Here is a 12,862-nt window from a genome sequence, read left to right as displayed (position 1 = left end):
CTGTTTCCGAGGAGCTGGAGTTGGGTGCACTTCCCGCACGCTAATGGTGACCCTTACCTCCCACATTTGCAGGAGGAACATTCAACTGCCTTAACCGCCATTCCCAATATTCTAAATTCCCGAAGAGACTGTAGAAAAACAAAAGAATTTAAAAAAAACTATTTACCTTACCAATCCGGCGCACAGAACCTTTCTTTTTGGTTAGAGGAGGAAGATGGGTGGGAGACATACCTGAGTAGTGTTTCAGGTAACATCATGACCCAAATATATTACCTCACTTACTCAGCAGTCCCGTGTCTGCTCCTGCTCAGTGCTCACTCTGCCTACTCACGAGGTAAGTTTGTATAATTTTAATTTTTTTTCCCAGCAGGCCCCTGGTCCCCGCTGTCGCTCCTCCTACTGTTGCTGCTATTGGCAAAATGGAGCTCGATGGACTGAATGGTCTACTCTTCTTAAGTCTTTAATTTATTTAATCTGTTCCCATTACTTTGATGTTTTCAGTTTGGACATCTGTTGGGTTAGCAGTTATAAAATCTGCTTGTTTACTTGGGAGTTTCATGGGATCTTGGCTACAAGTGAACCAGTTAAACATACCACATGGGCTTGGATCATTTTCTTGATTCAACTGCTTTGAAGAATCTGTCTGCTTACTGTGAGGATCTCAGTGGGCTAGTCAATGGCTTCCTATTGTATTGGGCTAACCAGGGGTAATGAAAGGGCACGTTGGCTCTGTTCAAAAAGTATATAATGGATGAGGAACTTGAGTAATTGAAGGCCTGAAGGCTGATGGGAATGTACGGTGAGGGTGAGGGAGTGAAGATGTGAGGGAGGGATGGGCTTCAAAATGGTCAGAAGATTCCCGTATAAAACTGTGCTGCTGCTGGCGTCGCAAATGCTAGTCAGATTTGTTTGGGAACACGACTGGACCTTTCCGCCAGCATGCTCTCGCCTTCGCCTCCATTCCTGCCTCAATTTGACCATTTCTTTATCAGCCTTCAGATGAGAAGCGCGAACAGGACACGGGACTCGCTCAATTTGTTCAGACTCCCTGTTGCTGCAGCCGACATGAAAAATCGGACCCACTACATCGACACAGAAAGTATCTGTGAATAGTGAAAACCTGCAGCATTGGAAATTATCTCAGCAGAACCCTATGCCAACTATCATTCCCAATCTCCCAAGATAAGGTTACAGCAACTCTCCTCTTTGTTAGGATATGAACTTACATTTATTGCTAATCCCTAATTGCTCTTGAGAAGGAGTGGCGAACCGCTGTAGTTCATGTGGAGCAGAGTTGACTTTCCTGTTTCCATTCTGATACAATTGAGTATCTTACTAAGCCACTTCAGAGGGCAGGTCAGAGTCTACCACATTACTGGCTGGTTTGGAGTCACATGTAGGTCAGACCAGGTATAGGTGGCAGGTTTCCTTCTCTAAAGAACAGTGATTAATCAGACTGGGTCTTATAACAATCGATAATTACAACATGATTTTCCAGAGTTATTAACAAAGTTTATATTCTGTCAGTTGCCATAATGGATTGCGAGTCCAGAGACATTGCCACTACGCCAATGTTCTTCAGTGTCTGTTAGGGAATGTATTCACTCGAGTTTAGGAGGATAACAGGGGGATATGATTGAAGCATGAAAGATTCTAATGGTGCTGAACAGATTAGATGCGGAAAGGATGTTTTCCCTGCTTGGGTAGCCCAGTACAAGGATCCACAGTCCCAGGGTAGGCTATTGAGGCTGAGATAAGAAAAATGTTCTTCATTCAGAGGGTGGTCAACCTGTGGAATTCTCTCCGACAGAAAGCTGTGGATGCCAATTCAACAAGAAAGAGACTGATGCATTTTTAGTGATTAATGATTAAAAGGTGTATGGAAAGAAGACAGGAATCTGGCATTGAGCTGGATGATCAGCCATGATCATATTTTATAGTGGAGCAGGCTCAAAGGTCTGAATGTCCTACTAGTTTCAATGCGTGCATAGAAATCTGCTGTTGATGGCCTGTTCAGCCATGTCTGGGCTCCAGTCAAGGCTGGTCCTGTGTTTGCTGATGCCCGGAAATATAATTTTCCAAAAGTGATTGCTGGATAATAATTGAAACCAGGATGCCTGGCTGGTTCTTATCCTACTGCCCAGCCAAAGCTCACAGAGGTGTATTGTAATGCAGTGCCGATAGGATGAGTTAACTCACTGACGTCTGACAACTTCAAGTCTGTACAACTCCGTCCCACCCGATATGACACATATTGCCGAAGGAGCCAGTTGGAAGAACATCCAGAATCTATTCTAATATTAAATGCAACAGACAGAGATGTAGCACGGACAGGCTGTTGCTGCTGCTGGCAAGATCTTAAGACTGGAGTTTAATATGAAACCTGGGCTTCAGGTCAGAGGTCACTTCTGTGAAGCAGTCAGTATGAAATTGAAATAGAGATGAGAAGCATACACCATGCTTTTCCACATTCACGTTCTTTTTCTCTCTCCAGAGTTAATTAGCTGTAGTTTTGCCTCCAAAATAATCATGTTAAAATTAACTATGTCTATCCTGGGCAAATACTGTGACAAATAACAATGCCTCTGCACTTGTGGTGTGAATCCTCGCAGAGTGTTAACTTGGCCTGGAATTCACATGTATGCAAGCAACAGGAATATCAACATTGAAGGAGATAACACCCTGTAACTCACCCAGGAAACTGGCAAAGCCAAACAGCTGTGTAACAGCCCCAGCCTCCCCCAACTCCTACCACACCTTCCATATGTGATAGGTGCCATAAAGGTTGAACTTTGCTTCTGTGGAAATGTCGAAGTATACAATATCATCAAAAATAATCCTTTTATTTCCTGTAAATGCAATTTCTTTAGCAGTGTAACACATCAGGGGTTTGAAATGTATTTCCTCTGAGCTGAATTGCGTAATTACAGTCAAAAATAATTCAAAAGAATGTGCATTTGCATTCGTTTAAATTATATGCACAGTACGTTTTGTTTAACAGCAGCATTGTAATAAAAGCTCACTTACCTGAGGGACAGCATCTTTAAATGAATTTCCTTCCAAGAGCTTTCGGAAGCATGCTCCAATGTATGCCGAGGTGAAGTATTTTATTATACGTATGCTTAAGCTTCTTACCATGTATTTTGTGGAGCTGTTAGTATAAGTAAGATGCTGCTGATCGCAGACAAAGTTTCTCAGTTTCCTTACAAATTGGCTCACAGATTCAGGATGGAGTGTGACGGTTAGACTAACGGCTGCTGCAACAGCCAGTGAAAATCAAAAAGAAACACCAGTTCACAGCGCACGCCTCCAGCACTGTCAAATGCCTATTTGGAAAAGATTTGCTTCACTGCCAAGAATGTGTGTGGACATTTATTATAATTCCCAGTTGTTTGATCGAAGCCAGACTTCTCTGATGTTTCAACTCACACAAATCCCCTTCTTGACTGCATGCATATAATTTACTGAATAACAATTACAGACTGGATATCAGCCCAAACTACATGCCTGTTTAATGACATCATTAGCTGATGGGGGAAACGCACTGAAGACAGCATCAAGTTCAGTCAGCGATGTGGATGTAATACCTCACAGCAGTTAGTGTCTGCTGGAGAAATTACACCAGTTGCACCAATTATGCCACTATCAGTGTATCAACACCAAAACGTTAGGCTGCCATAAATTGCAGAATGAGGAGGTGCCAGTGTTGAACTGGGATGGACAAATTTAAAAATCACACAACACCAGGTTTAACTACTGTTGGACTATAACCTGGTGTTGTGTGACTTTTAACAATAATCTCAGAAGACCATATCTTCTGAAGAAATTAACAGTTCCAGCTGCAACACAAGTGTAATATCATACTGAAACTCCAAGCATCGTGCTGTAGTGATCCAAGAGGCATTTCCACTGAGGAAATTACAATCGGTCTGTCTGGAACCAGATGAATATGCCGAAGAAGCTCACATGCTGCGTTTTAATGAAGCAAGGTGGCAACTTTATCTTACACTAGGCTCCAATTTCACAGTGCGTTATCAGGCAATGTCCAGCCTCTGAGTGACACCTATGCCATCAATCCTAGTGTTTAAAATGAGTGAAGTGTACACTTAGCTGTCAAGACATGATGCAGAGGTGTCAATGTTGGACTGGGGCGGACAAAGTCAGAGGTCACATGACACCAGGTTATCGTCCAACAGGTTTTATTTGAAATCACAAGCCCCTTCATCTGATGAAGCCCCAGTTCCTGAGAACAGATGATTGAAGATCACATTTACCTTTGGTAAACTGATAAAATCTGATCGAATAAAGATTGCAATCAAAATTTGTGCTAAAATATAAAATGGTCTGTAAATACAAACTGCTTTGTGTTGAAGAGAATTCCACAGGCTCACCACTCTCTGGGTGAATGCACTTCTTGTTATCTCATCTAAATGGTCTACACCATCTCCTTAGACTACGGCCCCTGGTTCTGAAGTCACCAGTCACTGAGAACATTCTTCCGATGTTTACCCTGTCTAGTCCTGTTAGAATTTTATTGGTTTCTATGACATACCCCCTCATTCTTCTAAACAGCAGTGACTATTCTGGATGTAGGTTTGCTCACTGAGCTGGAAGGTGCGTTTTCAGACGTTTTGTCACCATACTAGGTAACGTCTTCATTGAGCCTCTGGATGAAGCCCTGGTGGGTGTGGCCCGCTTTCTATTTATGTATTGGGTTTCCTTGGGTTGGTGATGTCATTTGCTGTTCATTTTGACAGTCTTTGACATTCCTGATGAAGGACTTATGCCCGAAACATTGATTCTCCTGCCTGACCTGCTGTACTTTTCCAGCACCACACTGTAGATTAGATTAGATTCCCTACAATGTGGAAACAGGCCCTTTGGCCCAACATGTCCACACCGACCCTCCAAAGAGCAACCCACCCAGACCTATTCCCCTACATTTACCCCTGACTAATATACCTAACACAATGGGCAATTTAGCATGGCCAATTCACCTAACGTGCACATCTTTGGACTGTGGGAGGAAACCGGAGCACCCGAAGGAAACCACGCAGACACGGAGAGAATGTGCAAACTCCACACAGACAGTCGCCCGAGGTGGGAATTGAACCCGGGTCCCTGGCGCTGGGAGGCAACAGTTCTTAAGGGACTTGACAGGATAAATGCTCTTCCTTTGTGGGAGAGTCTAGGACAAGAGGGCATAATCTCAGAATAAATGGGCATCAATTTAAGACTGAAATAAGGAGTAATTTTGTATCACAAAGGTTGTGAGTCTTTGGAACTCCTTGCCCCAGAGAGCTGTGGGGGGACAGAGTCCTTGCATATATTTAAGGCTGAGAGAGATAGACTCTTGACCAGTCAGGGAATCAAGGTTTACAGGGGAAAGGCAGGAAAGTGGATGCGAGTAATATCAGATCAGCCATGATCCTGTTGAATGGCAAAGCAGGCACAAAGGGCCAGACAGCCTACTCCTGTACCTGTTTCTTATGGTCATGAAGACAAAACATGGCTGCAAACTCTCTGGCTATGATTGGTTAGTTAAGAGCAAAAGCAGATGAGTCCAGTCCTATTACACAGGATGCCGAGGAAGTGGCCAAATATATCAAAAGCTACAAACAGATCAAGAAGGTGGAGAAGGGATAGCTCAGCATGATCACAGACACCAGAACTCCCCACGCTTGATGCTCAGATAAAGGAATAATGTGGAGGTGCCAGTTTTGGACTGGGGTGGACAAAGTTACATGATGCCAGATTATAGTCTGACTAGTTTATTTGAAATCACGAGCTGTCCAAGCGCTGTTCCTTCATCAGGTGGCGATAAAGGAAAACTGACCCAACAAGCACATGGGCCGAAATGCCTGCTTCCATACTTTCGGAATTCTATAATTCGATGAAAATTCCCCAATGGTGTCTGTATACAGTTGTTTTGTATCAGAGGCTGTATTCTACAAAGTACGCCAAACAAGGAAACTGCATGTACGATAGTTTGGACACAAACAGATGCTTAAAAGTCTCAGTTTTCAGCATTAGCATCAGATTTCATCTAATGATCCTAATTATCTATATGAATCCAGAGGGTGAATAAATAAATTACTGGCCCTAATGGGTGAGCTCAGCAATCAGTGAATTGTCCCTTTTCCCTCCAATGGAAACATTTAAGTTTGCTACTCTGGAAGATCAATTAAAACCAACCATAAAGCTTGTAATGTCCCATTTCAAAAGGAAATCAAACATCTTCCATGGAATGACAAAAGGTGCCAAGAGGACAGATACAGAGAAATTGTTTGCATCTTTTTGACCCATTTCCTCCTTTTCACAGCTAACATTCACACCAATTTTACATCTCTATCACTTCTTTACCACTATTACTACTATCTTCATCTTTCGGTCTGGGCATGCTCATCATCTATCCTATTTGCTCCCTCTTCCCATCTGTTATCACTATAAAAAAGTGTATGAGTTGAAAAGTGTGGCACTGGAAAAGCACAACAGGTCAGGCAGCATCTGAGGAGTAGGAGAGTTGACATTTCGGGCATAAGCCCTTCATCAGGAAGGGCTCGACTCTGAACTCCAGCATGTGCAGTTTTAAGTTTCTCTAAAAGGTGCATGAGTTTAGGATATAGATGAGCCATGATTGAATAGAATTGCGGCTGAACGGCACAACCCAATTTCTATGTTCTTACCAAAAACAGAAGTTGCTGGAAAAACTCAGCAGGTTTGGCAGCATCTGTGAAGAGAAATCAGAGTTAACTTCCAGTTCTGAGGAAGGTCACTGGACCTGAAATGTTACTCTAATTTCTCTTCACAGATGCTGCCAAACCTGCAGGGTTTTCTCTGCTACTTCTGTTTTTGTTTCTGATTTACAGTAACCACAATTCTTTCAGTTTTTATTTCCTATGTTCTTATATTTGGAAGTTCCTACTCCACTTATTTTATAGGGTTATTGGGATAGGGTGGGAGTGGGTCTGAGAGGGACGCTCTTCAGAGGGTACTGGAAGCATTGCAAATTTATGATTGTATGAATGTGACTAGAAAACAGCACTCAAATTAATCACAAATAAGGTCAACTACTTCTAGTGGACAACTATAAGATTCGAAGAATAAAAGAAAGATTAGTGTAGGATTAGGGCCAATCAAGGACAGTAGTGGGAAGTTGTGTGTGGAGTCCAAGGAGATAAGAAAACCACTAAATGAATATTTTTCGTCGGTATTCACACTGAAAAAAGACAATGTTGTTGAGGAGAATACTCAGATATAGGCTACTAGACTAGATGGGATTGAGGTTCACAAGGAGGAGGTGTTAGCAATTCTGGAAAGTGTGAAAATAGATTAGTCCCCTGGGCCGGATGGGATTTATCCTCGGATTCTCTGGGAAGCCAGGTAGAAAAATTGCTGAGTCTTTGGCTTTGATCTTTATGTTGTCATTGTCGATGGGAATAGCCCAGAAGACTGGAGAATAGAAAATGTTGTTCCATTGTTCAAGAAGGGGAGTAGAGACAACCCTTGTAATTGTAGACCTGTGAGCCTTACTTCAGATGTAGGTAAATTGTTGAAAAAGGTTATAAGAGATAGGATTTATAATCATCTAGAGAGGAATAAGTTGATTAGGGATAGTCAACACAGTTTTGTGAAGGGTAGGTCGTGCCTCACAAATCTAATTGAGCTCTTTCAGATGGTGACCAAACAGGTGGATGAGGGTAAAATGGTTGATGTGGTGTATATGCATTTCAGTAAGCCATTTGATAAGGTTCCCCATGGTAGGCTATTGCACAAAATAGCTGGAAATGTGTTGCTGGAAAAGCGCAGCAGGTCAGGCAGCATCCAGGGAACAGGAGAATCGACGTTTCGGGCATAAGCCCTTCTTCAGGCTTATGCCCGAAACGTCGATTCTCCTGTTCCCTGGATGCTGCCTGACCTGCTGCGCTTTTCCAGCAACACATTTCCAGCTCTGATCTCCAGCATCTGCAGACCTCACTTTCTCCTATTGCACAAAATATAATGGCGTGGTTTGGATCAAATAAGACAGAGGGTGGTGGTTATTGGGAAATGTTCATCTTGGAGTTCAGTTACTAGTGGTGAACTGCAAGGATCTGTTTTGGGGTCACTGCTGTTTGTCATTTTTATAAATGACCTAGATAAGGGCATAGAAGGATAGGTTAGTAAATTTGCAGATGACGCTAAGGTCGGTTGAGTTGTGGATGGTACAGAAAGATTTTGTCAGTTACAGAGGGACATAGATAAGCTGCAGATCTGGGCTGAGAGGTGGCAAATGGAGTTTGATGTGGAAAGTGTGAGGTGATTCACTTTGGAAGGAGTAACAGGAATGTAGAGTACTGGGTTAATGGTAAGTTTCTTTGTAATGTAGATGAGTAGAGAAATCTCAGTGTTCAAGTGCATAGATCCCTGAAAGTTGTCACCCAGGTTGATAGGGGTGTTTAGAAGGCATACCGTGTGTTAGCTTTTATTGGTAGAGGGATTGAGTTTCGGAACCATGAGGTCATGTTGCTGCTGTACAAAACTCTGGTGCGTGTGTACAGTTCTGGTCACCACATTATAGGAAGGATATGGAAGCTTTGGAAAGGGTTCAGAGGAGATTTACTAGGATGTTGCCTGGTTTTGAGGAAAGGCTGGGGGACTTGAGGCTGTTTTTGTTTGAGAGAAAGTTAAGAGGTGACTTAATAGAGGCATCCAAGATGACCAAAGGATTAGATAGCGTGGATAGTGAGAGCTTTTCTCCCTGAATGGTGATAGCTAGCATGAGCAGACATAGCTTTAAATTGAGGGGTGATAGATATAGGACAGCTATCAGAGGTAGTTTCTTTACTCAGAGAGTAGCAGGGGCATGGAACGGCCTGCCTGCAACAGTAGTGGACTCACCGGGTTTAAGGGAATTTGTGGGCGGCATGGTGGCACAGTGGTTAGCACTGTTACCTCACAGTGCCTGAGACCCGGGTTCAATTCCCGCCTCAGGCGACTGACTGTGTGGAGTTTGCACGTTCTCCCTGTGTCTGCGTGGGTTTCCTTCGGGTGCTCCGGTTTCCTCCCACAGTCACAAAGATGTGCAGGTCAGGTGAATTGGCCATGCTAAATTGCCCGTAGTGTTAGGTAAGGGGTAAATGTAGGGGCATGGGTGGGTTACGCTTCGGCGGGTCGGTGTGGACTTGTTGGGCTGAAGGGCCTGTTTCCACGCTGTAATGTAATCTAATCTAATTTAAATGGTCATTGGATAAACATGGATGAGAATGGAATAGTGTAGGTTAGATGGGCTTGAGATCGGTTCCACAGGTCGGCTCAACATCAAGGGCCGAAGGGCTAGTACTGCACTGCAATGTTCTATGTTCTAAAACACAGGAGCAGAAGCAGACCATTCAACCCATCGAGTCTGCTCATTTAACCCTGAAGAAGGGTTATCCCCAAAACATTGACTTCTCCAACTCCTGATGCTGTCTGGCTTGCTGTGTTCTTCCAGCCTCCTGTTTGTATATTTTGGATTGCAGCATCTGCAGTTTTTTTTGGTCCCTAATCAAGCCTGCTGTGCTAGTCAATGTGATCATGTCTGACCTGAAGAATCCTCAGCTCCACTTTACTGCCATTTCCCCCATCAGCCTTGATTCCCAAACTGGTTAAAACTCTGTCTTTCTCATTTACTACTCTCTGAGAGAAGACATTCCTACCCATCTCTGTCAGAAATGTGTAATCCCTTGTTCTGAGATTATGCCTCTTATTCTTTTAAATTTTAAATCTTGTCACAAACAGTGTGCAGATTTACACATTTGTTTTCTTAACAGAAATACAGATTTCTATCTTCTAATAGATGAAAAACAGCAATTTGGGAGAAAGAAGCTCAGACACTTTTTTTTCATAGTCATGGTATGATCACTTACGACTTCAAATACTTGCTACAATTTTATTTAGAAAAAGGATTGTTTCTAGCAACGTGTTATTTAAAAAAAAAGATATAAACTTGGGATAATTGCCAAAGCTTTGATTTTGAGAATGACGAAAATGTTTTACACATGTACAAGGTCATCCAAACACACCAAACGAAAGTTATTTAATATAGTACTTCACTACAACGTGTTCACCCATACATGGCTGGCAGTGGTGATTCCAGCCTTGGGTGATTGTCTGTGCGGAGTTTGCACATTGTCCCCAGTGTCTGTGTAGCTCCCTTCTAGGTGCTCCAGTTTCCTCCCACAGTCCAAAAGTCTGCAGGTTAGGTGAATTGGCCATGCTAAATTACCCATAGTATCCAGGGCTGTGTAGTTTAGCCATGATAAATGCAGGTTATGGAGATAGCATTGTGAGGTTGGGTCTGGGGTGGGATGCTCTTCAGAGGGTTGGTGTGGACTCAATGGGCTGAATGGCCTGCTTCCACACTGTAGGGATTCTATGAAAAGGAAGACTTACATTTATATAGTGCCTTTCAGGACATCACAAGTGTTTTTACAGCCAATGAAGCATTTTCTTTTGGAAGTGTACACATTGTTATATTGTAGGAAAAATAGAAGCCAATGCACACAGCAAGCTCCCACAAATAGCCTGTTGATAATAACCAAACACAAGGTGATGGTGGTAAAGTGGTTATGTTGATGGTTACTTACACAGAGGCCCAGCTGAATGCCTGGGGCCATTAGTTTAAACTCCACCAGAGCAACTGATGGGATTTTTTTTTAATATTCATGCAACAATTTTGGAATGGAAAGTTAGTCTCACTAATAATGATCATGGAACTACCAGTGAGATTGAGTTGTACAGACTTCAAATGGTCAGGGTTCAGTGAGTTAACTAATCTTCTAGGCAGGGCAGTGTTAAATAATTGAATGTCTCTGTGAGCATTGTTTGGGGAATGGGATAAGCAGCAGCCAGGGTTCCTGGTTCTAATTATAATCCAGTAATCGCTATTAGAAAATTACATTTCTGGGCATCAATAAGCACAAGATCAGGATCTACTGGGACCCACCCACAGCTAAACAGCCATCAACAGCAGGTTTCTATACAGGCTCTGGAGAGTTATCCCTCAGGGGGACAGTGTGGCATAGTGGTTATATTACTGAACTCATCGCCCAAAATCCCAGCCAAAGGCTGTAGTAACATGGGCTCAAACTCATGCCTGGGAGCTGTTGGAGTTCAGGTAAAAATTAATAAATCTGTATTTTGCTTTTTAAAAGGCTCCCCTCAGTGATGGTAGCCATGAAATTATCACCTATTCATCTAAAAACCCATCTGGTTCACGAACATTCTTTAGGGAATCCTTACCTGGTCTGGGCCTACATGTACCTCCAGACCCATAGCATTATGACTGACTGTTAACTGTGCCCTGAAGTTCATTAGCAAAGCACTCAGATTAAGGGACAGGCAATATGTGTCCACTATGCCTCGAATGAAGATTTGCATTTTGGTTAATACAGCGATCAAGAACATAGCATCTGAACTGGGACTGGAAAAACACCTAATTTTCTCTGCACTGAAGAAAATTACACTACAAAAGGGCATTTACAGAAGCCAAAGTAATTTCTTTAACAGTTTGCAGATGCCAACAATTTGGTTTTATCAGTATTCATCCAACTGGCTTAAGCTACATTTTCCAGTTATCATGACCCACAATACTCCAATAAACCATCATTATGCAATCTTCCAGAGTGTTGCAATCATTCTGTATACCACTTGTTACAAAGCAGAAGGTAGCAATGGGCTACAATTCAATCCCTGGCTTATGGTGAGTGCATGAACTGCATCCAGGACAAAGGGCGGAAGTAAACAGTCAGAAATCCCATTTCGATTTCAGTAACTCCTGATCTACTTGTGCATCCGGATCCAGATGCAAAGCAGGATCAGGTTCGGCTGGTTGTACAAGTCTTTATATTTTATGGAATCCAAGTATTTTGTTGTAATGCCCTCTTTGCTGCTCCCCCTGTTGGGGTGGTGCTAATGAAGATAGCACCAGCAAGTGAGCATATATCAGTCTTTCTCAGAGCAGTACACAACAGAATGATGAAATAGGGTGGAATTCTTTTCCACATTTCATTTGAGAAATTAAGGACTGAAGAGTGTTGGGGCACACACTGCGAACCCTTAAAGCTGATTTTGATTAAGGTTAAGCAATTTGAAAGAGTGCTCCATCTGTGTACATTCTATGTGATCCATTGTTTAGCAGCACAGTATGTAACTGAAAAGGATGGTACTGAAGGCAAATTTGTGACAATGGAGGAATTTATTGGTGTGGTAACTGCAAAGGCAAGTTTCACACTGGCTGAAAGTATATCAAGTTGGAGATGAGGTTAAAATCAATATTTTCCTCATTATAATGGGGCTAGATGCTTTGGTGGCATTGTCTAACCAGAAGCATAATGGAACATGTTGAAATGAATAAAGTCCTGACCTCTCACTACAGCACGGTTCAGAACGAGATTGCACTGAAAGGTACATTTCATGAATGGACGTAATGGCTAAGTGAGGCTGTCACACATTACATTAAAGACACACTCTCACCTCTGCAGTTATGATGAAAACTTATACAACATCTAATGTTAACCCTAATGTACTAAAATGTCCCAAGGTGTTTTAAATGAGCATTCCGAAAGAAAATCTGATACTGAGCCAGATAAGGAGCTATTGAGGTAGATGAGGCATCCTTTTACAGCTTGGTCAAAGAGGTGGTGGATTTTAAAGGGTGATTTAAAGGAGAAAAGTGGGGGTTGAGAGGGCAGACGTGTGGGGAGAAACATTTGTCCTACATTTACCCTGTCTAATCCTGTTAAAATGTTGTAGGTTTCGATGAGAGGATACTCCCCCCCTCCCCCACCCATTCCCCAGTCTACTGAGCTTCAGTGAATATAGCCCTGGTCGATCCAGTCTC

At 42.6% G+C, this 12,862-nt stretch overlaps 1 protein-coding gene across 13 annotated transcripts in view; it reads right to left on the bottom strand.

Moving 5' to 3' along the window:
- Nucleotides 1-12,862, bottom strand: part of nav2a (neuron navigator 2a) — a 1,144,654-nt gene that overhangs the window by 326,035 nt on the left and 805,757 nt on the right. Inside the window, exon 1 of one of the 13 annotated variants that reach the window (XM_087996272.1) lies at nucleotides 3,028-3,048. The exons of the other annotated variants lie outside the window; for them this stretch is intronic. The gene's annotated coding sequence lies outside the window, so the exon portion shown is untranslated. Of the gene's footprint in view, nucleotides 1-3,027; nucleotides 3,049-12,862 lie in introns of those variants that run through there. 13 annotated transcript variants of the gene reach the window in all.

This window comes from Chiloscyllium plagiosum, unplaced genomic scaffold (assembly GCF_037043375.1).
Source record: "Chiloscyllium plagiosum isolate Xiang-an unplaced genomic scaffold, Cpla_swu_hap1 HiC_scaffold_18, whole genome shotgun sequence".
NCBI classification, from domain to species: Eukaryota; Metazoa; Chordata; class Chondrichthyes; order Orectolobiformes; family Hemiscylliidae; genus Chiloscyllium; species Chiloscyllium plagiosum.
This window is presented reverse-complemented; position numbering and strand designations above follow the sequence as displayed.